Here is a 25,619-nt window from a genome sequence, read left to right as displayed (position 1 = left end):
TAGGCAACAAATATATCACTATCCAAAATACTTTATGGTGCAGACGCAAAACAGTGCAGAAAGAAAACATTCTGTGCGATATTTTTGGCAAATACTTTGAAAAGTTACTTGTATAAATATAATATAAAAATAAACCAAGAAGAATATTTATTAAAAATCATTTCAAGAAACATGTATATATATATTTACCATGAGTTGCCTTGATCTTGCACTACCTGCAGGGTCAACTAGACTTGCATTACGGGCAGGCGCAAACTTGACTTATTTGTCTGTTTGCTTACTTGGGAAATGGAGTAAAGCCAGGTTTAAAATAGCTTGGTATCTTTAACATCTATATTATACCCAAGGTAAAATACTTTCTACACACACACACGCACACACATATATGTATATATATATATATATAAATAATTTTATAAGCTTAGTTATTTAACTCCTAATCCCAAGTATGCAAACAATTAAGTTTGCGCCTGAAAAATAGTTCGAGGCTAAAGATGGTACAACACCAGGACAATATATATATGTGTGTGTGTGTGTGTGTGTGTTATTTTATTTAATTTAAATCACTAAAAGACCGAGAATAATAAAGAATATGGTTTAATGGGTACACTACTAGTTTCGTTGGTAAACCAACTTCATCAGGTGTCAAAGTACAAAGAATTATACACACTTCCGAGAAAAGAGGGAGCAATCGGTTTAAATCGCTTCTCGGCCTTTTGGCTTAGATCAAGCGTATAGTGTCTGTGCGTATCAGCTTAACAGGCTACTAGCATTTCATAGTATCTGTTCTTAACCGTTAATATCGGTACGAATCCCATTGGGGTTCACGATATTTAAACGGAAATTTACAGATCTTCCCAAACCCCAGACCGGGGAAATATCAAACACTTTGTGGTGGGAATAGTTAGGCTCCCCCCATCTGATCATGCCCTCCATTCTGCCGCGTGTGCGTACCCTCGGAATTGAGGTGGACGCCACAATACCGGCAAGGGGGATGGCGAAAGCTATCATAGACTGCGTCGGCGCAGAGAACATTTTTGGATTTTCCCCTTATGGGGGAGGAAGATACCAGGTAGTGACCAAAAATATGGAGACCAGAGAAAAGCTTCTCAAAGGGTTTAAGTGTGGTAAAGTAAAAGTATCTCCCTTCATGGTTGGGAGCATCCTGAGAACCCTTAAGATACCACGATTTCCCTTAGAATATGCCGAGAACAACGATATAATCCGTAGCATATTCTCTAAGTGGGGAGTTGTATGGGAAATACAGGTTCACAATGACGCCGACAATCCTGAGTGGAAGTCAGGGGAGGTAACCATCTCTCTTGAAATGAGGACCGAAGTTCCTAACTTTGTCCTCAGAGGATCTGCCCGGGTAATGGTAAATTACCTAGGCGTCAAAAAGCAATGCTTTAGATGTGGCGCCTTCAATCATCTTGGGGCAGACTGCCCTCTCATAAAATGCAAGAACTGCCTAAAAATTGGCCACAACCAAGAAAAATGTGAGGCAGCTTGTTTGAAATGTGGGGTCACTGACCACAAAGTGGACACCTGCCAATCCAGAACCCTCGCAGAGAGGATGGGTGGTGCAATCACATCAGCAACAAAATCAAGTAATGAGAAGGTCACAACACAGGAAGAGTTTCCGCCTCTTGAGGCCACTCCTGATCATGCTGCCATGTCTAAGACAACGAAAAGGTCCCATAAGGGAGGGAAACCTACCAGAATTGCTGAGACCAGCAATACGATCCCAACAGAAGAGACTGACAATGCAGAAACCATCATGGTAACTCCCACGGACGAAAGCGGAGCTACCTCTGCCAATATAGACATCGCCAATTCAGATACAGTAGAAGAAGCTGAAGTAGAGATGGAGACGAACACCAAAACTTCCAAACGGCCATTAAGTCCGCAGGAAGACGACCTGACAAATCTCAAAACAGCAAAAGTATCTGAAACCGAACACCCAGAAGTCCCTCATGCAAAAGCAGGGGAGACTCTAAAACATCTCCTTAGAGGTATGCCCGGGGTGGCAGAAAAGTTTAAAGAGGCAATAGATAAAGTAGGAGAACCTGAACTCTTACTCACAGGGAAATAACGAGCCAACATCGTCAGTGCAAAATGGGATGACCTCCTCGTTGATGACATCAGCAAAATCACCCCTGAGCAAGTAGAGGTAGCCCTGGATATAGACGAGGAGGCAGCTTCGGCGTTCTACATAGCTATCTGCAAACTAGACATGGCCAAGGGAAGTGAGGTGGCCAAAAGAATAATAACTGCCCACAACAAAAGAAAGACACAGTAACCACCTTGTGGAGTTTCTGTACTCAGCTTCACTGGTTTTTAGATCCCACAGGTGGGGAAGACCTGAGAACCCGATCGACGAAGGCTTACAGCGAGGCGGTACAGTTCCTTGTGAGCTGCATCACTCGGGCCAGATCCTTCCTCCACTTCTAAGTTTACCTTTAAACTTTTTTGTTTCCTTTTTAGGATTTTTCCTTTTTTTTAAAGTGAAAAATCAACGACCGTTTTAGAAGCGCCCCTGAGGGGCTAACAGCTAAAACAGGTCAACTGAGGCCTCTTTCACCTACCCTAGCACTATGCACTCTATCTTTATTTCCTCTCCTACTATCTGCTGACTCTCAGCCTATCTTACTCTGCAGGCCGATGATGAAGTTTGTTGAACTCACAAAATGTATATATATATATATTATACACCATAATCCAACAGAAACATTATATAATAATAACAACAGATCTACTAGAAACTGTAGTACCTTTTACATACTAACTTTTGTTAGTATGAAATGTTTCTGTTGGATTATTGTGTATAATTCTTTGTACTTTGATACCCGAAGAAGTTGGTTTACCAACGAAACTAGTAGTGTCCCCATTAAACCTTATTCTTTATTATTCTCGGTGTTTTAGTCATTTAAATTAAATCAAATAACATGTCGTTTAACCGAGTAAACCCTAATACAAATATATGTTTATGTTTATTTATTTATTTATTTATTATTTATTGTTGTTCTTGTTTGTTTTCTTTTCCTTTTTGCATACGTTTGCCTGTTACTTTTACAATTTAATATTAACTATTATAAAACTAATAATTGCAAACTGCATATTTTCAGAATTTCTTTTTTTTTTTTTTTTGTAGGAGCTGGTGTTCTTACATCCAGAATTTCGACAGAATCTTTCCATCTTTGCTTGGTCTTCACGCTATTATTATTTCCGCTAGTTTTCCGTCTCTTTCTTATTTGACTAATCCGTTATCATTCTTTCTAAAGATCTGTTCATTCCATTTTATATATCTTATAATGATCCACTCGTCTGTTGACTGGATTTTGCATTTCTTTCTTACTTAAGAATTTTTTTTATTTTTTTATTTTACTCTTTCTTATATTACAGTAAGATTCTTTAGTCAATTTCATTTCCATATATTTTCTTCTTGTAAGTTTTAAATAAATTTGTTTTTGTTTCGACTGAATATTTGCAATTGCTCTCATACTGATCTTATTACTGTTTGCATTCTTTAAGTTTATTTAGATAAATATTTATTGTTTCGAGTTATTTGGTATTCAACCATCCAAACACGCTTGTTAATTTAAATATTTGTTATTTATATTAAACGTATCCGGTCTTCAGAACTGTTTATATTCCAAGACAATCTATTTCGGTTTTCTGTTATTTTTTCCTTCAATTTTTGGTTTACATTTTAGAAGTACGTTTACTGTTGTTACTAGTTTTATTATTTTATTCTCTGATGTCATATTATATAATGAAATAGCACATTGATTTTGTCAAAGATCCATGCATCGCATCACTTGATTCAGCCACTAATACATTGGTTTCAATAAGTTAAGGGAACAAAGAAAAAATCACGATAACTCAAAAACTATATGACAAATTTTTATGAAATTCCATGAAAAGCAGTATGATCTCAGATATCAAAGAAACATCCACAAAATTGTAAATGTATAATTTATTTCAGTATCAAATTGGTACATAAAAGACAATGGTCAAAAACACGAAGTCAAAATATGATTACCAAAGCCTAAATAAGGAATGTAGTCACCCCCCCCCCCCCTGACACCAATACAGTGCTCACAACGATGTTTCATACTGTTCATAGCGGTGTCGAGCAGCTCAAGTGGTATTAACAACTCTCCTAAGTCTACCTAACGTATTCGAGATGTTTCATAGCAGGGCTGTCCAACCTTAGGTAATCCCAGGGACGCATTATATATATATATATATATATTTATCCGAGGGCCGCATCACAATGAATCTAGTAATTTGGTGACAGCAGCGACACAACCTCTATAGCTGAACAAACGAACAACACTGATCGCGCGCCCAGAACATGCGCCTTGGAACAAAACAGTGTAAGAACGCTTCTTCGACACATCTGATATTTAAAAAACATTATTATTATTACTGTGGGTATATAGTGATGTAAAAACACCAAATAAATTACCAACATTGAGATTATCGATTAGTGATAGAATTAAAATATCAAATATCATTGGATTCAAATTACTATTTTATTTTTTCGCTGGTGAAACTCAAAATCCACAGGCTGGCCGCACAAAATCGCACGCGGGCCACATCCGGCCCGCGGTGCTTTGGACAGCCATGTTTTATAGGATCAAGATCAGGAGACCTCGCTGGAGAGTTCATACGTACGATAGTCATTTCTTAAAGATATTGGTCCATGAGTATTATCGTTTTGTAGGATAAATGTCTCCCTTATCGCACCCTCATACTAAGGGGGCCAGGAACGTCCCTCTCTCTAAGTTGCAGCATTCATGCTTCCGCTAAGAAGCACATACAGGTCGGTGTGTCCACCCAACGAGATACCTTCCCAAATAATCACATTACTTCCACCATAAATGTCCCTTTCACAGATATTACAGGGATGGTAACGTGTCCTTGGTTCTTTCCGATATTAGGCGTCAGAACACGCCTAATATTGCTTACTAGCGCAAATAGAGAATGATATTTAAACAATATCGACTCCCATTGGTCTTAGGTCCAGTTGATGTGGAGCCTGGTCAAGTGCCAACGTTCTCTCCTGTGTTGTTGGGCTGGTGGGCACAGAGTACCCACTAACCCAACAATAGTCGAAGCGAGGAAGGCACTTCACTTCTTGCAGTCGCTGCGATCTGACCTCGCTTCTTGCAGTCGAAGCGAGGTCAGATCGCAGCTGAGCTTGGAATGCACTCTTATTTCGGCAAGCAGATATTCGAAGATATTGGTCATCCACTGTAGTTGTAATTATTATTACTATTATTATTAAGAGAGACTGAGTAAGGGACTTATCGAGGAAGGCCACATACTATACGCAGTAGTTATCATATTGCTCTTGAATTAATTCACGCTACTTGCACACACACAACATCCAAATTGCCCTCCATTCCAATCATGCATCACGCTGTGAGAGAAAAATCTAGCCTTCACGCGCTGCTAGGCGGCCTTCATTCTCAACTTCCAAGGATGCTCTCTCGTCCTTTCCCAATCCTCCATAAATTGAAAAATTCCATCAAATGAAATCCTGCATGATTCTTTCAGAAGTTTGTAAGTCTCAATCATATCTCCCCTCTTTCTCCTGTTCGCAAGTGTCTGCAGTCCACAAATTCTTAATCTGTCTTCATGATCAGTATTCCACAATCCTGAAATCATTTTTAACACTCTCCTTTGCACTCTCTTCAATATATCAGAATCACAACAGAAACCAGACTTGCGCACAATAGTCCAAGTGAGGTCTTATCAAGGCCTTGTAAAGAGGCAAAATAACATCCTTATCTTTACATGTGAACGTTCGTTTCAGCCTTGCAATTATCTTTTCAGTTGTATTTGCAATCTTTGCAACCTGTCCCCTGAAGTTCCACTTCCTATCTACTAACACTCCAAGATCCCTAGCCTCATTTCTTCTAGCCTAATCCCACCAATATAATACGACATTGGATATCTAATCATCCGAAGTGAATGACTTTACATTTACTGAAATTGAATTGACGTCTATTTTCCCATGCCCACAGTTCCAGCATATTCAAATCATTCTGCAAGTACTGCATATCAGCAGCATTCGTGATTACCCTACCTATCTTTGCATCATCAGCAAATAGCTGTATCCCGCTTGTCAAATCCTTCCCAATTTCATTAATATACTGATTGAATAAACAGTGAACCAAGCATTGATCCTTGTGGTATATCACTTGTTACCTTAAACGTTGCACACTCATCCTCCCATATACCACTTTTTTGATATCTGTCAGTCAGCCATCCTTTTATCCATGCTGATATTCTATAACCCAAACTCATATTCTTCAATTTATGCAGCAGCTTCCATGCTGTATTCTGTCAAAAGCTTTAGCAAAATCCAAAAGTATCATGATGTATCTCTTGTCTAGTTCAATGGTAACATTATTGTAGAATGTTTTAGAAAAATTTATTTTTTTATTTTAATTTGGATATGTTTTTATAAAGCATAAAATTATTTTGTGATAATATTTCATAAATTTGCAATATTAATTAAAATTAAAAAATGTTACTTTAATTATATTAATACACCATTTCATTCTAATAATGATTAAATATATAAGATAAAATTATACTAATATGTGATTTGTCTATTTTCTTAGTCAATGTAGAATATAACTATCAAAATTGTAACTCTTTGTTATACAACCATATGAAATTTCAAAATACGATTGGATCACTAAAGTATGCCACAGAAATACGAACATCCCTGAGGTAGGATCCAAGTACTTATTTCAGACCGTGACTAATAAAAATAAATAATTAAAGCAACTAACACTCCCGTTAAATTAATGCAGATGACCAAAGTAAAAATTATTCAGAATTCTTTAAACGTAAATAGGTTTGGTCACTTCTAAACATGTTCTCTAATCTTTTAAACAGGGATATCAGGGAAACAAGGAATATCAGTTGATGTTTTGATACAACCCCCCGCTCAAAGATGCCTGATTTTGGCACAGCAAATTATAGCTGATGAACCAGACTATAACATATTCCCCGAAGTACGATTTTCTGATATTCTATGTTTTATATTTCTAGGATGTTCCTAATGTTTATGGAATGTCTGGTTTCTTCATTGTATTTGTAACCTTCAATTCCTTAAGTGACTTATCAAGAAAACAACTTTCTGTTGGATTAAAGAATCAGTTTTCAGTGAAGGTTTTTTTTTTTTTGATGAATTCTAAACAGTTTTCCATATACTTAAGCAGGGCCGAATATTCCGGATGTGCTAGGTGTGCGTTGCACACCCACTGAATGGCAATATCACGGATATTATATTTTTTATTTTATTCCTATTAAAGACTCCCATAATTGTTTCCTGGTTTCTCGTGATTCATAAAATTAAACAATATGCTAATGCTTCATGAAGAGGAAGCTTTTCGACGCATAAACATTGCATCACATTCCTGTTAATAGCCCGAGTGTGAGTCACAAATACTGACAACTTTCAGCCCTTTAAACAGACATGCAGATGGTACAGCGTGTCAAATTCTAGCGTTCCAATGGTTCTAAACGGTCCAGAAGGCGAGGCAGGGTGTGCACTGAGATAAGAGCACTCAGTTTCATCTGTTTTGCGTGAAGTGTGAACTGACGTCTTTAGGACACAGAAACAGACAAGTTTTTAATATATAATTTTCTATAAATAAAAATGTATAACGTTTTTGCTCATATTTACAAAGGGAAACATGTTGACGATCTGTTGAATGTCCCGTTTTCTGCCAGAGCTTTCCCGGATTGTATGATTAATTATAAGAGGTTGGAACTTGTTATAAATAAGTACAACGAGTTATTTCAGGCTTTCTTTGGTTCAATTCTGAAAAGTAATAATTTCCCAAGCGATTACATTTTCTGATTTCTGTGTGTATTATTTGACTGTATTTAAAAATCGTATCAAAATTAGATTATCCGTGTCCCACTCTAGTATTTGTCAATGATAATCTAATCTCACCACGAAGAGTAAACCCTTTGTGCTTCTCACATAAACGACGCGCGTGAAACATAGCTATTGTTCATTTGACCTTTATGCTTTCCATGTTTAAAATTATATTAATTGATAATTATTATTATTATTATTCGAATACATCGGCAATTTCATTTTTAACAGACCTTTCAGATCATTCATTTGACCTCTCAAACATTAGCCTACTTCCAACACAGAAATCAAATTAATAAACATAACCCGTGTCATCCTCAGATAAGCTTACTAAAAAGCTTCGAGGATGCAGGCTGAGACATTACATCTCAAATGAGATAAACAGAAAGGGAAAAAATCCATTTATTACATCGAAGTGCTTAAATACATTAAAGCAAAAATTGTAATTATATAATTATTATATATAACTTATTGTTATACTATAAATATACTGTTAATAAAATGTAATTTTATTCAACCGGTAACTATAAATAGTCCTTATAAGGACTGGCTTAAAGGGGCGAAGCAAGAATGCTTTTCATCTTCCCCGTTATCTGTAGAGGACAGTGTAAGGATAAGGTTATTGGGCTATTAAAGCTCAGATCACGGCAGGAGGGTAATAGCAATAGCCGAGCCTCAGTTAGAACTTCATTGGCTACAGCATTGCAATCCATTACCCTCCAAGGGTGTTAATCAACGCATCTCACCCAAGCATCCGGTAACTATAAATTACTATTTACAGTAACTATTATTAATACATTATAGAAAAAAAGAAAAGGTGTATGATATTCATTGCTAAAAAAATAAAAAAACAGAACAACACTTTTTGTAAAATTTTATTTAATAATAAATTTAATAATAATAAAACATCATTGAATTTAAAAAATACTATTATTATATTATATGTGTGTAATTTTTATAATTTTAAAATTTTGTAATTTCTATAATTTTATAATGTAATTATTATATGTATGCAAGATATAATAAAGTGTTAAATTTGGTATTATTGTTATTATTATGGGAAACTCTAAGGAGTCCTTAGATGCATCAAGGGAAGCCCTAAACATCATGTCAAGAATTAAACAACATTTGCGCAGTATCTATCATACTTTGCTTTGAACTCATTCAATATATCCTACGATTAATTGCATTGGACCAATTAAGATGAGTGCTGATGCGCTATGCACTCTTAAAGCTTTCATACATCAATAAAAATGCAATGATACGGTTCAAGTGATGAATTTTGTAGAGCAAGTTGCATAAGCCACACGACAAGCACACCCAAAAGAAATGGGCACGTGACGTCACTGTACTTAAACTGTGTTGTTCAAGATTGTTGTTGTTTTCCTCATTAACAAATATTATTCAGTAAAAGTGATATTTTTAAGAGGCGAAATAAAAAAAATGGCATATACGGGAAGAGATAAAGGATAAAAAAAGATCTGTCCGGATATATCAACAACAAATAAATACGTGCAAGTTTTCGTATAGCTCAATCCACAAGGGTTGGAAACATACCTGTCTACAAAAAGAGCCACTTCTTGTTTTGCTAGCACACCTGCGAGGAAATCTTTTTCCCGTTAATATCAGAGTTACCAATAGAGTGAAACTTAATCTCCTGAATGCAACCCTCGAGAATGCACCAAAATGATTTTAACAAACAATAGAGATAGTGGATGCTACTCAGTTATAGAAAAAAGACGTGAATATGAAACAAGGACACAAAACAAGACACAAATGGTTGGCGCAACAACATTAGAAAGTGGACTAGAGTTACATAGTCGACGAAAAATGTCAGGAGAATGCCGAGGACCCAAAACGAATATTAGACGGGCAGTACACCAAAAAATGATAAAGTATGGGTAAGAACTTTACAAAGGAAACAAGAAAACGTAGATAATAGAAAACAAACCATAAAGATTCGATTCAAATTACACAGAGAGTGTGGTAGAACATGACCACAGATAGCACAAAATAATAATAATAAGTGGACGCGTAACACAACAACAGAACTCGAGATACAATCACTCTCGTGTATAAAGAACTGTTTAGATATTCTACAAAAATATTCTCAAATCTGTGTTCTTATATCCAAGATACGATAAAATAAATATGATAAAAAATAATAAATAAATAAAATAAATAAATAAAAATTAAATATGATTAAATAAATAAATTTAAATTATATTTATATTTGCAATCATTTTATCAATTAATAATTTTAAATACTTATTCGTTTTGAAAATAATTGGAGAAATAATTAGACACCTTATAAAAATCAGCATCACATTTATTAGAGAGTGATTTAATTCGTTTAAACATTTTGAGTCACATTCTTTTATAGATTTATGAGAATACATTCAAACACCAAAATAGATTTATGAAACTACATTCAAAAAACCAAAACATACCTACTTTTTATCATCAATGTTCTAAATCTAAATACCACATATGAAAAATACGAAAAACACAATTCCTGAGGAAGACAGAATCTACTTTCGAATTAGTAACTGCTGCTCCTCCAATCTTCCTCGATTTCTGGTGCAGAAAAGATACCTCTTGGGCTAAGAACAGTTCCTAAGGAGATGGTGTAGGCCTCCAACCATATGTCATATGATACAGGGGAGAATTAACGTTTGATTATACTTGTAACGTGATTGTTTTTATGACCATTTAAAGTTGGATTTTATATTATTTTTGTCGTTTTAGTCTAATGTAGGAGGGTTGGCTTCAACAAACCCGGGCAGCGAAGGCGAACATCGAGGGGGTCCTAAGCCCTTTTTAGGGCGGGATCTCCATGACCAGGTCTCACCAATTTGTTCGCGTGGTTTTATTTATTTTTTTTTTTTTATCCGTTTATTTGGTTTTACAGGTATTTTATTCTTCGTATCCTGGTTTTTATAGTATTTTTTTATCTCTTGTTAGATTTTTGGTATCTTTTCTTCCTTTCTTGTGACTTTTCCTTTAATGAGTGAAAAGTCAAACGACCGTTGTACGAATACCCTGTGGGTCAACAACTAAAACTGGTCTACAAAGGCCTTTTTCTCTCCTCTATCACTATTTCGCTCTATATTTTTATCTTCCTCTTCTCTTTGCAGAATCTGAAAACTACTTTTATACTCGCTTGAATTCATCTAACACACACACGTAGGGAAAAGTCTTCGACCAGTTCTAATGGTTATGAACTGTACATTAATGGTTCATTAATTTCTTCCCTTCCCGGGAAAAAAACCTCCTGTCTGATGTAATTCTATTAACGAATGGGGAAGAAATCCGTTATAACAATGATTATCATGAAATAATTTTGGCAAAAACAAGCAATTTATAATCAACGATCCATCATAATTGAGGGAGGGTGTAACCGAGGTTGTCTCCTACGGATGGAAGAATAAAAAAATAAAGTTATTTTTTATTTTAATAAACTAAACAATAGAAAACTGATTTATAGGTGAGGATACTTTTGTGTGTCCAAAAGTAGCAGCTTTGTGAGCAGTTGCGTTATGGTGCAAACATTTGGAATGCGGGGGAACGAACCCGTTGAATGCATTTCAACAGACGATCCATAACCCTCTTTATAAAATTCGCTGTTTTCACCTCCAGTAAGAACACACTACGCTTTGAGAGTCAAAAAAATTATCAACATCGTTTTGACTTTTGGCATCTCAATTTCTTCTGTCTGGGAGATGTCTCACCAACCCATTCTGAACTCTGTCGCATTGTTTGGGGATCGAAGGCGAAATACTAACTCTCATCTCCCCTCATCTTTGATCAAAGAAATTTTGACAAATAATCACAATAACGACCTGATGAAGACGTGCGTCGATCTTCTCTTTGCTCAGTTGTCAAGGCATGTGGGACAAAACGCGTGCACAACTCCCTCTTTCCCAAATCTTCACTCAGAATGCGAAGAATCTTAGGGATGGAAGCGTTCTCTATCAACCGTGATGGAATTCGACGATCCTTCTCCACCAACTCAGTGGCAATGATTTTCTGAGTTCGAGTCGATGTGAAGAGGTCACTTCTCTCGTCATCTTCTACCCACTCCCCTTTCGTTTCGAAGTCGCGAATACCACCTGAGATGTTCGATTTGTTCAGAGCCTCACAACCAGTGGCGCTCGTGGCTTGAAATCGTGGGGGTGCTGCAACTTTCGAAATATACATTCACACTGTAAGTACAGTATATGCATGTTTGGATAAAATATCAAAATTATGGCAAAAATTAAACATGAAAATATTGTTTATTATCGATAAAATTATACACTTTGGTATACTTCAAAATTACTTTAAAATAAAATTCATTCTTTTAATTGTAATATTAAAGAAATGGATTTACAATTTTTGGACATTACAATTAAATCCTTTAATTGTAATGTCCGAATATTTAAAGATAAGGAGTGAACACGATAAGCACTACGAACACTCTACTACTGGCGCAAACTGCATATAAACAACAGTGGAACTGCGCGACGGACAGTGCCGCATTACGCTAATAACTCGCATCGACTATGACGTGCATATGCTTGGGCGCGTAGCAATATGACACTGTGATAAACAGAGTGCTGCTAGCGCCCTCCTAAGTGCTACAAGATGGATTTTTATTATTTTTTTCTACAAAATAAGAGAATTGTATAGGATTGTTGATGTTAAAATTAAATATTACAAGCAAATATAAATAAATTAATAAATAGATTTATATATCGAGAAAAACTGGGGGTGCTGCAGTTCCGCAGTACCTATGCACGAACCACCCCTGTTCATAACTATACGCCTTTTGTAACATTTCTAGAATTTCTGAAACAGAAAGACCCAGTTCAAAACAAAGTTTAATCGCAATTCTGTACACTTTTCACACCCATGACTTACTAAAACAAGCACCTTACACTACACATCATAACTCGCACACTGCTGAACATAAAGCATACTCACTCACTTGGAGTGCCGATATATTAATTAGCATTACTTAGCGCGTTTGCCAATAGATCACTCTAGTACCGTACATCCAACAAATCAAGTCCTAAAACTTATGGACTGCTGTGTAGTCTGGTTGGCCAAGTTTCGATAGCATGCCCGACTCCAACTCAGTCACAAATAAATCTCTTCCCCCCAGTACGTATGGATTTTTGTGAATGTCTTAAGGAATTTTATCATCTAGTGTAAGAACACCACCCTGGGAATGTCATAATAAACAATAGAATACGAACAGGAATTCAAAAATAAACCATATAATTCCATAATGGACAACAGGTAGGAAAGATGGATACAAAAAAGCACAAACGACGTGTTTTTAAAAAACAACAACAAAATTATACGAACTCCTACACGAACAGTAAAATAAGTAGATGTGAATGGCACAATGAGAACAACAGAAACGGAAGAAATTGTACACAGTGAACATGGAGATAGAAGATAGAAAATAAACAATTAATTATCTTTGTCTAATTTAATAAACCAAACAGGAAAATGTAAGACGAAAGCTCTTTTGATAGCCAAAATTACGGGGACAACATCGCTAACAACAACATCAAAACACAACCAGATTAACAGAAATCAGTTAAGGAAGTACTTCCGTACTTAATCTGTCTGGAAGACATCATTAGGTGGATTGACGACATTTCTTAAATCCCTGGTACGTTAAGAAATATGGGGATGGTCTCCCATAATGGAAATCCTCGCGGAAACGATCGAGTCACAAATAATTAGACCTGTGGTAGTACGCAGAAGCGAGGTGGTGATAAATACTCTCGCTCTCAGTAACTTATACTGCTTTTATGTTAGTCAGAATATTGAGCCGAGACTAATATATTTTCGGCAGGCCATAACCAGGTTTATGAGTGCAAAATAATCGTTCATCTTGACTTGCAGTGTGGCCGTCATAAACACACATCGCGTGCACACTGGCCACCCTTCTGCATAGTAATTCAATAGACCTATTTCTCTCCCTTCAGATGAGCTGAACTTGAATGATGGTAATAACGAGGATCTTCGCCGGCAAAGTTTTGAATTGTAAATCAAATGGAAGCTATATTTATACCGACGGAGGAAAGAGTAGCAAAGCCGTAATATTTCTTTGCCTGCCACGGGATGTGAAGGAGTCCTGTAGCGCCTTAATATTCAAGAAGAGTTCGCAAAAAGAAATATTTAAGGTTGGTTTTGTCTTAAACGTGATGTGGACTTACCATTCAGGTAAGTGTTCTAAGCAAAGCCAGTGATTTCGAAAGTAGATAACAAAGTCGAAATAGATACAGAAATGCTGGTTGAATTAAAATGAATGTCTGCATTTTTATAGGGTGATTTTTCTCCTGGTATTCCGGATTTCACTTACATTCTTGCATTTTCATTCTATACACCGGATGTATTGCTCACTTGTACAAAATAATGCCCTGTTGCAATAGAAGTACAAAAAAGCAGTTCCGATCTTTTTATTTTTTTTTCTCGAAGAACTGGATAGCATCGATTCCAAGTCTGTATTTCGTACCAGTCCGGCAGACGTCTCGCTTGACAGAAATGTCAAGAAAGAAATCCGTAGCGTCAGCGGAGGCAAGTTGGTTCGAGCAATCGAAATAAAATTGCAATATTCTGTAGTAAATCTGGGAAGAGCCATTTATCTTGAAGTAATATACTTCTTCAACCCCGAGGTAATAAGTCTACCTGTCATACCGGGCGAGGCTTATACTGGCGCTGTGCAACTACCTGTAGATATAAACCTTTTATACCTTGTTTTATTTCCCCCGAGGATTGGGTTCTGTGATAGAAAACCCAGGCAACAATGCGAACGCTAAACGCTGTATCTGAACAACCCCTCGGTGCATAGTAAAGCTGAGGCCTTCTGCAATAATACAGTGTTTGGTTTTCTAAAATCCATTTTTGACACAGTTTAAATTCCCCGCCCCCCCTGCGAGATATACTTTCTGGCAGAGCAAGAAATTTAAAATTAAATACAAATTGTTATTAAATTAAATAAATACCTTAGGTCTTAAAAGAACTGGGCGATGGACTGAGTCCTTGACTCTTCATCCCGTCATCTGAATGAAGAAAATCTGCATGGATGGGGTGTTATTGAGTTAAAAAGCTTTAGTCATGGCTGGGTAACGGCAATAGCCGAGCCTCAATTAAAACTTCATTGGCTACAGCATTGCCATTTGTTACTTTGGAAGTCATAAAAAGGACTTTAGGTTGTGAAAACTATACTTCTTAAATTAAATACAACCTGTATCGGTCTTTATTGTAATATTTATATCTATATAAATAAAAAGTGTGTTAATTTTAATGGCAAATTTTCTTTATAAATCTTTAAAATTTTTAGATATTTTTAACTTAAGACTTATTTTTATATTCGCATTTATACATTATATAAATATTTTATTGTTTACACTTTACAGAGTATATTTATTAATCTTTAATTATTATGTCAAATTAAAAATATTTCCCTCTCTGTGATATACTTCCTGGCTGTGCAGGAATTAAAATCAAATATACAAACTGTCGTCTAGTCCTTATAAGGACTGGCTTAAAGGGGCGAAGCAAGAATGCTTTTCATCTTCCCCGTTATCTGTAGAGGACAGTGTAGGGATAAGGTGTTATAGAGCTATTAAAGCTCTGATCATGGCAGGAGAGTATCAGTAATAGCCGAGCCTCAGTTAGAACTTCATTGGCGACAGCTTTGCCATCCATTACCCTCCAAGGGCAATCCACCTTTTTTTTTCGATCCAATCTGTATCAGTTTCTATTGTAACATTTATATCTAAGTAAATAAAAAGTGTATTAAATTTAATGACAAATTTTGTTTATAAATCTTAAACTCCGAGATATACTTTCTGGCTGTGCAAGATTTAAAATTTAATACAAACTGTTATTATATTTAAATACAATCTATATCGGTCTTTATTGTAACGTTTGTATCTATATAAATAAAAAGTGTAATTTTAATCTAAACATTACGTTAATTTTTAGACTTTTACGTTAATTTTAATGGAAACATTAAAATTAACGTAAAAGTCTTACGCAAAATCATTTTTTACGTAAGACTTATTTTTATATTCGCATTTATATATTATATATAAATGTTTTATTATTGAATGAGTACATTTGTTAATCTTTAATTATAATGTCAAATGAAGACTACTTCCACCGCTATGATCATATACTTCCTATCTGTACAAGAATTAAAATTAAGTACAAACTATTGCGTAATCTGTATCAGACTTTATTGTAACATTTATATCTATATAAATAAAAAGTTTATTAATTTTAATGAAAAATTTTGTTTATAAGTCTTAAAAATTTTTAAATATTTTTAATTTGCACTTATATATTATATAAATATTTTACTTCTTACAGAATATATTTATTAATCTTGAATTATAATGTCAGATTGAGAATATGCTACTTGGAGATATAATGCACATCTATGACGGTCACTAAAACAGCATTACCGAACCCATTACTCTTATGTAGCAAATACAGCATGAAAGGAATGTCGTGAATTCCATTTTCAGATATCCAGCGGTGGACCAATCACCGCAATGACTAAGAACGAAACGGGAAGACACAGTAATTATATTCATTCAGCAAATGCAGGCACTGGGGTTATATGCTGTTAAATGAAACACGCGCTTTCCATAAGCCTCAGAAAGAAATATTTCCAGAAGCAGGAAAGTGGAAAGTTTAACGACAATTTAATATGAAAGTTCCGTTAACGGAGGAACCAAGTAAATGCATTAAATAATTAGGTTATGGAGGGATGGAGACTTAAAAGCGAATCTCGGTAGAAAACACGCACACACCAAAAAAAAGTCCTGTCTTCTTGAGGGAGGCTTTTACAGTATCACTAAAGGCCATATTTATAATGAGATAAAGCCAAGATCGCAGTAAGGTCTCGATAGCTTGGAGAGTCTCCTGAGTGAAGAGGCCCTTTCAAGGGGGACCTGCACTAAACAGTAGCGATCTAGTTAAGTGTCTGAAGCTATACAAAGCACTTCGTGAACTTAAGCTCATTTGCGTGGTTCTATTTTTATGTGAAAGCCTCTTGAAGATGTATTAAAATGGCCTGCAGTTTGTCGCCAATGGTAATCAGAATTACGGGAAAACAGAAAAGTACAGAAACGGCTCTTGCTGTTCTCGGTTACCATAGTAACCGAAGATGCAGTGTAGAGTGAAAAGCTACATCTGCCAGCTAATGTTAGTTCACGCCAAAAGGAAAGTGTACTTAAGATTCATAGTATTGTTGAAATACTGTCGAAATGTACCGTTTGTTATAAAAGCCTTTTGAACCAAGATGTATTTCGGAAAATATTAAACAATGTAAGAAATCTACAAATAATTACCTATCACCCAGCAGTATATTTAGTCTTTGATAGGTTGGGCATTTTTCCGGTTGGGCATAATTTCTTTTTTGTTTCCAGTTATCTCTGATTACATTTATTTTATTTTATTTTAAAATTTTTTAGTTGCTTACCTGTTTGAAGAATCAAAAGTATGAACACGGATTCGAATTCCTAATTCTTCTTAGAAAGGAGAAACTTGTATCTTCTAAATCCCTGTCATTACTACCATAAATCTCTTGATGGAGATTTCATATATATATAACTTCTGCATTACTTCAGCCTTGGTATTTTTACCGGGTCTGGCTCCCATAATGAGACCTCAATAAAGGTCGAAACAGGTCTGAGTAGTGGCCCTACCCATTATGCATTGTATTATACACTCCTGAAAGATGGTATGCTTTGCATTATGGGATACATACTAAATCAAGTGACATGAAGTCATTAGCCTCTATATACAAGTAGCTCAGACGTGATTATATTTCACGCGCAAAACTCTGTTTTGCTTACTTGGGAAAAGGATTAAAAACAAAGTATAAGATTATATATATATATATATATATATATATATATATATATATATATATATATATATATATATATATATATATATATATATATATATATATATATATATATATATTTTTTTTTTTTTTTTTTTTTTTTTAATATATATATAAATGTTTGCGATCCGGTAAATGACTAGTAAATAAATTTTCACACTGCGGTTCGGGACTTGTTAGCAGGTCATGAAATCAATTCAGCTGGTCTCAACCAGCATTTTTTAAATGAAATAAAATAGAAAACATCAGAGTGTGTTTCACGGATTTCGTAGCTTTAATACGTTCACGTCTGGCAGTGTCATATCTTGTATATTTTGCAAGTAAGCACTCGCTTGATATTATATTATTTGTGGAAAGAATATTTGGAAATATTCTTTCCACGTCGAGTGGGCGCATTTACTATGACGAATGTCCCAAATATCACTCAAAACAAATAAAGAGAACAAAAATGTATTATTATCGAACAGGTCAAGTTTGTAGAAATAAATTCCTGTTTATACCAACGAAGTAACTCTGACGGTACTTTAATAAAAGTCAGTCTGGTTACTTTATTATAAGATATCGTCAAGATCTGTAATCAGTATCGTCGACGTTGATTACAGATCTGAAATTCTTAATTTTGTTTGGTATTAACTTACAAAAGAAAAGAGTGGGGGAAATTGAATTTTTTCCTAGAGTCTCTAAAATATTTGGAAAAATTTTTTTCAAAAATGTGAAGAAGAGTTTTTCGTAATTTATTTAATTATTTATTGTTAGTTAATTCCAGGCTGTTTTCTGTAAACAAGCCTGTAAACAAGCAGCAAAAATAATCCAACAAAGGTTGTTTTAAGTGCAATTTACCGAAGGAAATTAATCCCTTTTAGACTCATATCGATAGCTATTTCGGGCTCATATTTAAATTAATGACCTCTGCGTCTAATACTATTGATTGATGATGTTTATTTTAAATCGGGATAATCTGAAAACATAAACAAAGTTTTGGTGATTAACTACAGTGAAATATAGATAACATCATTAGTTATAGATTGATTATACTCATCTGTAAAAGGATTATGTATATTAGCTAGTAAAACATAAATAGGAAAATCATTAAGAAAAAAATGGAAAGAAAAAAGTTATATTTATAAGAAAAAAAAAGAGATGAAAAAAAGGCCTCTTATCAATAATCAAATAATTATTAAATAATACACCTAAATTAGAAAAGAGAAAACAATCAAAAGTTGAAAATCATGTCTTATTGGTGTCCGATGGGATGGATTATGGGTGGAGCTTCACCCCGGGAGGGTAATGGATGGCAATGCTGTAGCCAATGAAGTTCTAACTGAGGCTTGGCTATTGCTGTTGCCCTCCTGCCATGATCAGAGCTTTATACAGCTCAACAACACCCTATCCTTACACTGTTTTCTACAGATAACGGGGAAGATGAAAAGCATTCTTGCTTCGTCCCTTTAAGCCAGTCCTTATAAGGACTAATTTACAGTTATTGGTGTCCGTTGAGGAATCGGATAAAAATGATATTTTATTTTAAAGTGCTGCTTTTATTTTTGTTTATTTATATATATATGGTATGATGGGACTCAAACTGAGTCTGTCAGTTGCTGCTGACGACCGGATGTTCGGTAATTTTTGGAAGTTTTTTTTTTTTTTAACTTAAAAACGGTGTGCGTATGTAGCCCTGTAAAATGCCGTTTGCATACGTATCGCTTGTTCTAACGTTTAGTTCTGGTCGCTAGCTAGAGAGGAATTTGTTCTATGCATTTGACAGGGTCGCGTAGGGTTTTCTTCCTTAAACTTGGGACAGCTCAGGAAAATCGACCGTAGAACTCACGCTGTTATCACATAGAATAATATGAGTATTACGATTTAAGGCCACGAGATGGCGGCAGTTGTATGCTGTTTCTTTCTCTCTGTGTCCCTCGTGAAAAGCTTTGACTTATTGATAGTCCAGCCTCACTATTAATAAATGATTGAAAATGGAAACTGGTTGCCCATTTCTGTTCAAAAAGTTAGTTAGGGTTAAAGAAGTTCTGCCTACTCTCTTTGGGGAATAAAAGGCATTGGCGGATTCTTTTTTACTCGGAAAAGTCCAAATCTGAATCCTTGTAACATATACAGATGTGCATTGGACACAAGTTTAATTATTACAGAACTTCATAATCATTAAGGTGTAAGACCACCGCTCCCTTTATTTAGACCTTGAATAAAATCTTCACTCTCTCTCTCTCTCCAACCAACAGGTTAGGTGTGTTCAAATCCCAAATTTTGTGATGGTACTAAAGTGGATTTTAAAAACTTTATGTTTGTTCTCTAGAGCAGAGTTCCCATAATATCTAACCATTAGCCCACTTTCATTTGTAAAAGGAATAATAGAAAACCAAAAAGCAACTAAATATTACTGGATTGTAAGCCATTATTAATCACGAGAAGATGTTAAATCGAGAATACCCATCCTTAGGAAATTGAGAATGAACTAGAGATAGGGTTCGGAATTATACCATCATCTTCTATGTTTTATCTTCGCGATTTAGGGAATTACTACGCAGGACCCATTGGCTTGATTTCCTCATCTGTTCGAGCTGTATATGTTGAGTGGAAAATATTTTTTTTTTTTTTTTTGCTTATAAGCAGGGGCGGCTCGTGCATAGGCACTACAGAAATGCAGTACCCCCAATTTTTTTCGAATATATAAATATATTTATATTTATATTAATGGATTTTATTTTTAAGTAATTTTGAATTACACCAAACTGTACAATTTTATTGATAATAAACAATATTTTTTGATGTTTATTTTTTTTTTTAATTTTTACCCTAATTTTGATATTTTATCCAAACACGTATACACTGTACTTACAGTGTGTATGTATATTTCGAAAGTTGCAGCACCCCCACGATTTCAAGTCACGAGCCGCCACTGCTTATAAGTCACTGCGTCCGGATAAAACGACTGCAAGAAGGGAACCGACCCGGCAGTGATTGGCGCGTGCTGTTTTACATTTATTTCATTTAGTAACATATTCTGAAGATATTAACACTGCTGGTACTATTAGCGGGTTGCTATTGGCAATGAATTCATTTCTTCTTGTTGGTAATCTCTAGAGATCACGGAATACTCTTTTACTTTGACTTCAGAATTTATAGAACAGCAATGAGTTCCTTCATCCCCAAAGAGGGAAAAAAAAATAAATAAAATAAAAAATAAACACTCTGGTTGAAGTAAAATGGTGGCGCACAAACACTTATAAACACTGTTGGAACAGAAAAATCTTCTCTGGCTTCACCTCGTGTAATAATGGAAGATTCTAGATAGTTACGCAGGATACACAGACAAGATATTTACTATTACAAGGCTTTTTTCTATAATAATGAACTAGTTAAACTCTTTATAATGCCGGCCTGGTTGACCGAGTGGTTAGTGTATCCGCTCTCCAGCCAAGAGGCTGTGGGTTCGAACGATTCCCGCCGTGGGCATGAATTTTATTATTGTCTGTGAAAATACTAGTGGTGGCGGTGATGGTTGACGGCAGATGGCATTGGTGTAGATGATTAAGGTAGTTGTGGTGGAAATGGAGACGTGTAGAGTAGGTGCCCTCCCTCGATGAGCCTTTGAACTCCCTGGAGGTGTTAAGTAATAATAATAATAATAATAATGGGAAATTCAATCAAGACCATTAAAATAGAACCTTCCGCTTGCGATTCCAAGAGACGAAGTAATTAAAAAATCATCAGCAAAATACGGTATAATTAAGGAAATGTGCAGGAATACTTTTGAAGATCTTAGTTGGAAATCAGGAGAAATAACAATCAAGATAAACATTAAAGTGTCCATCCCCAACTTGCTGAACATGGGCGGTGCCCGTCTTTTGTGAAATTAATCAGGAATACGTAGACAGTATTGAAGGTGGGGACCTACCGGACATCTTAGCTCTGGTTGTGATAAAGCACGATGTTCCAATTATAGCAATCCAAGCCATAACATGCTCTATGGTGAGTAAAAGCTGTAATAGTACATAAAGTTAACGTATGTCCCATGAGAACAGTGGCAGAAAGACTGGGTGGCACAATCCAGCAATTAGACACAAGTAGTAAAAAAAGATTTTCCATGCTTAAAAGAGGCCAGCTACGAAAACTTGGCTTCACGACCCACCACCAGTAATGACAGTGCAACACTTACAGATAACACAGTAGAATCTCAGAACAGCATAGAGAAATAATCGTCGGTCGGTAGGGGTGAGGTATTTGCTCCTCTACCAGAAGAAATAAATGCTGAAATAGACGACAGAAGTCCTGTCCTTCCACCTCTCAAAACAGTCGGGCGAAGAAATGGCTAATAAAGCGGTGAAAGCAGCCTCACCAAGAGGTGTCAGCATAATGAGGGTCAAAGAAATAGTCAGATACTGGATAATTTTTGACCATCGTGATCATCAACAGCCTGATCGAGGAGCTAACATGGATCTTTTCTTTGAAAATCCGGCTACAATGCGTTATTCCATATGGACAAACACCTGTTTTTGAGAACAGTGCAAGGAAAAATACGGTTCGATGGAAACACTTAAATGGAAACCAATCCATCTACTGCGTATGTGCTTCTATAGCACCGATCAGGCATTTCATTTATGAGTTTCCATTTGCGCAACCGATCTCGATAAATGTAGGCAAGGCTTTAAAAATTTCCTTTCTTTTCCATCTTCCGATGAACAAGGAAATCAAACTTCATTCTTTCCTCATTACAGAACTAAAGTATCGTATTTGGAAGACCAGGCAAAGAGACCTGTCTTATTCCCTACGGAAGTTATATAATACTATTATTGGTACGTTCTCTCGCTCTGTTTTCAGCTTCGTCATTTTGGAAAGAGCTATTATAGGCATATCAGGCTCTGTAGACAGTGGTGCAACCCAGCCATCATCTGCAAATACGATCAAGGTAAGCTCGAGATTCAGTTTGTTCTTCCGTTTATGCTGTTTTTGGAGATTGGTTTTAGCCATCTTTCTTGTTTAGCTGTGGCCTCATATAGCAGTGTGATAAATGAGCTGCTTGGAGTTCTCTCTCATTTATTCCAAAAGATTAGGGAGGGCGATGGGGGCAAAAGAAATAAAAACAAAACCTAATTAACATTCCTATGTATCGAGTCGATTTATACCAACTTTCTTTTTTCAACTCTTTCAATTTTTCTTTATTCCCATAACACTGAGATGAGCTAGCTAGCAGGATTTTTTAGAGTTAAGAAACACACACACACACACACACACACACACACACACACACACACACACACACACACACACACACACACACACACACACACACACACACACACACACCAATTAATAGGTATAAAATATCATTCATAACAAGAAGGAAGAAGAACCCCAAGGATAGAAAAAATCTTCCTGATGTAAAAAATTCGGGAAGAAAAAAATTTGTGTGTGTGTGTGTGTGTGTCTGTGATCTACATGCGAGAACCTTTTGCTCGAAAACAAAGTCTTGCGCATGTAATCTACGCATGCTGAATGACTTTAATAAAAGCAGAAGTTCTCCTTCCTAGAAGCAGCACAATTGAGAAAACGTCTTTTAAATTCTCTAACCTATAGTACATTTTGTACTTTGGGTGGACCAAGGTTTTGTCTATTTTTAAATCAGTTTTATGTTTTTGTACTTTTTTAAATTCATTTTTGCATAGTCCGGAAATCCTACTCCAGAGACCAAATATGGAAACCACTCAAGCCACTTCAGGCCTCCAATAAGTAAGTTAGTGGTCTCACACCGGGTGATGAAATTCATCTCCAACTTGGTGACAATCACAAACATTTATACCCATGGTGGGATTCGAACCGGCACCTGTTGGTTGGAGAGCAGTACGCTGACCATTCGGCTAAACCAGGATATTTCCAGATATCCTGGTTTAGCCGAATAGCCTGGTTAAAGTTCATCCTTTTTCTTTCGTTAATTTCTATTTTTTAATAAATATTTTTATCATTATGGAATTTTCCTTCTTTTTTTTAAAGAGATGGCATTTTTCCTTGTAATAATTTCAGCTGAAGACGTCGCCAATCTCTCATGAGTGAGAAGTATATTTTTCTCGAAAATTTGACTGTTCCCTCAGCTAACGAAACAAAACAAATTTACCAGTGAATAGAATTGACTAATATAACATGTCTGAAGACCCTGCTTTGCGTGGGTATTATTGTAAACAAATGTCAAATGCAATGTAGAAAAAAAATCACACATGCAGCACTAAGTGCGAAATTTTGTAAATATTACAAGCTGGAATGTCGCTAAAGATGGTTATTTTAATCGTGTAAACATTTTAGAAATCATCATACTTACTCTGAAAAAATATTTCATTATTATAAAAAAAAAAATTATCTATTATAAATATAGCATTATAATCACATTAGTGAAACTGCAAAAAAATGCAGCATTCTTATTATAATTTATATATTTGTACTTAATCTGAATTATATATTTGTAAATACTCGTTATATGTATATATGATGAAAATAAAGTTATTCTATTCTATTAAAAAAAATACTGACCAGATCATTTGTGTGCGTCAGATTATTATTATTATTATTATTATTATTATTATTATTATTATTATTATTATATGTAGCGTAGCAGTTAGTGCTGAACCTTGTAAAATAACATACTGAATGTCACTCAAGATGATAATTGTATATATGTAAATATTTGAGAGATCAATAATAACAATACAATGGAGAGATCAATTATTATTATTATTGTCCGCGCGGTTAGCCTAGTGGCTATGTGCTTCGCAACCATATACCTGGGGAAGGAGCGTCCCAGGTTCGATTCCCGTCGTAGACGTGAGGAATTTGAGGATCTTAGCCAAGTTAGCCGGTCTTGGGCGCGGGCAGTAGGGTTTTTTCCGCCAGTTTATCTGGCGTTTTCATCCCGCAAGCAGGCAAACCAGCCCCGTAAACACACGCCTCTACAGTCAAAAATATATCCCCCCAGACCAGGCGACAGGTCAGTTGGGAGTAGTACTAACAAAGAAGTCGCATCTAAGTAACACGCGGACCCTGCAGAGGAAGCGGGAATAACGCGTAGGGAAAGAAGAAGAAGAAGATTATTATTATTATTATTGCTGATCTGATTTGCTTAATGGTTAGCATACTCGCTCGCAAAGTAACAAGTTCGACTCCATTGCTTCCATGTTGAAAGCAAGGTTTCCGGAAAAGGCAAAAATTAAATTAAAAAAAAAAAAATTAAAACCAGCTCGCCTATTTTTAGTTTCAGAAAACACGTAAACGTCTCCCTCCCTAGGAACATACCACATCACAATAATGTCATTTGATAAATCCTAGAAAGAAAAAAAAATTCTCTATTTCTCAAATGGAGTTGACAAAGCACTTTTTCCATTCTTCATTTTTTTTCACTCTTGAAGAATGGAAACAACTAGTTTCCATTCTTCAAGTTCTCAATGAAAAATGCCTATCGACAAAATGAAAAAAATAAACTTTTTTTTTTCTTGGTTAGATGGGTGAAGCTACACTGCTTTTCATATTCATGTATGGATGGGGTAATATAGGGCTATATGGGTGGGGTAATATACAGCTATAGTTTCTGATCATGGCAGATGAGTGGCAATAATGGCAGCCTCACTTAGGACTTCATTGGCTACAGCATTGTCATCTACAGAGGTTATTTCATTACCCTTCCTGGATGCACATTTTGGTCGTCTCATCCTTATTCTTATAAGTTAATGACTGGCTTAAAGGGGCGAAGCAAGAATGCTTTTCATCTTCCCCGTTATCTGTAGC

General features: G+C 35.6%; 1 pseudogene; it reads left to right on the top strand.

Moving 5' to 3' along the window:
- The first annotated feature begins 700 nt into the window (after positions 1-700).
- Positions 701-867, top strand: LOC150105184 (U2 spliceosomal RNA; annotated as a pseudogene).
- The last annotated feature ends 24,752 nt before the right edge of the window (positions 868-25,619 follow it).

This window comes from Typopeltis vanoorti, chromosome 7 (genome assembly GCF_054136105.1).
Source record: "Typopeltis vanoorti isolate ZY-2024b chromosome 7, IOZ_Tvanoo_1.0, whole genome shotgun sequence".
NCBI lineage: Eukaryota > Metazoa > Arthropoda > Arachnida > Uropygi > Thelyphonidae > Typopeltis > Typopeltis vanoorti.
Note: the sequence above shows the minus strand (reverse complement) of the source record. Positions and strands in the feature narration are given on the sequence as shown.